Source organism: Cynoglossus semilaevis, chromosome Z, assembly GCF_000523025.1.
Source record: "Cynoglossus semilaevis isolate Cse_v1.0 chromosome Z, Cse_v1.0, whole genome shotgun sequence".
Lineage (NCBI taxonomy): Eukaryota > Metazoa > Chordata > Actinopteri > Pleuronectiformes > Cynoglossidae > Cynoglossus > Cynoglossus semilaevis.
In genome coordinates, this window is record NC_024328.1 from 3,427,598 (window position 1) to 3,429,048 (window position 1,451).

Here is a 1,451-nt window from a genome sequence, read left to right on the forward strand (position 1 = left end):
AATAATAATAATAATAATTATTATTATTATTATTTTTATTATTATTATTATTAAAACATGTATGCGTCTAAGAGCAGTGAGAAAAATCTATACATACAGTGTAAGTAAAAAACAATTGTCATTATTTCTTGTGTAATTCATAAAATTCAACATGCTTCTAGTTTATGCATAATGCATTTTGCCTAATTTAGGCTGATTTATGTTTCGGTCTGACTTAGTCAATCGACGGGAGAGAATGAAGAGGTTGGAATTACAGGAGAGTGAGTGGGCGATTAAATGATGACATCTAGTGGTGAATTTGGAGATAGGTCACGGTTGTGTTTGGAAATTTTCAACGAACACCTGTTCACTTCAATTTTCCATCAATTATTGATGTTAAAATAAAATAACCAATTTAATTTTTAATTTTTACATAAAAACTTAAATGACAGTTAACGATGACAGATTTGATCAATTCCGGCGTCTTTAGATAAAGACACACTGAAGCTAAGCTAATACCTATGTTCAAAAATGAATATCTCCATTAACCTTTTCGTGATTTATTATTTTATCAAGCATTATTATCGTGCTGTATTTTATATTATGGTACAATACGTTAAAATCCTGCTGTGATTTTATTGACAGTGTTGTTAACCCTTGTAGCCGCTTTCTGTCCTTTAAATGGAAATGTATTAGATTGAGTTCAAATGTTTTGCATCAGTCTGACCTTTTGGGAAACAATGAAAACTGCCGTCTCCATACATTATTCCTGACATGTGAAATGAGAGCAGGAGACTGGAGTTGAATCTTTCTCTTAAACGGAGTTAGGATTGACGTAATTAGACAAGCCACAGCGGCTTCTTTTTAAAAAATGACAAAACTTTAACATTGCTTCAAAAAAGAAATTACTACATAATAATGGGATGTATGTAGATATCGCAATGTTAATTAAACAGTGTGAATTTTGAGTTCAAAATTGAGATAATATTTAAATTATTATTTATGGACCATCATTATGATAATAGAAATACTCACATATAATATTGAACATTACTATAATATTACCGTATTAATACGCAGTTACACTTACGTGCTTATACGTTTACACCGCTTTGGTTTAATAATATAAATTTCGTTATTTGTTGGCAACAGGGAAGTCGTATATCACATGTAGCCAAAGGTGCTACACGTCTGATAAATGTATCATTATTTAGTGCTATAAAAGTATCAGTTATTCCTCCACTTAATTATAATTTGGGGTTTTTATAGATGTATAGCAGGTTTTAAACAATAATACGTGCACAAAATGTTGTGTTATATCCACATTAAACGGAATATTAAAAGTCAAGTGGATTTTTATTGTGTTTTCTAACGAGAAAATCACAACGACGCGAATATTGTTACAAAGTAAGAAGTTATAGTTATTTTAATCAGTGAATTGCGTGTGTGCGGGTGCGTGAATGCATATGTAG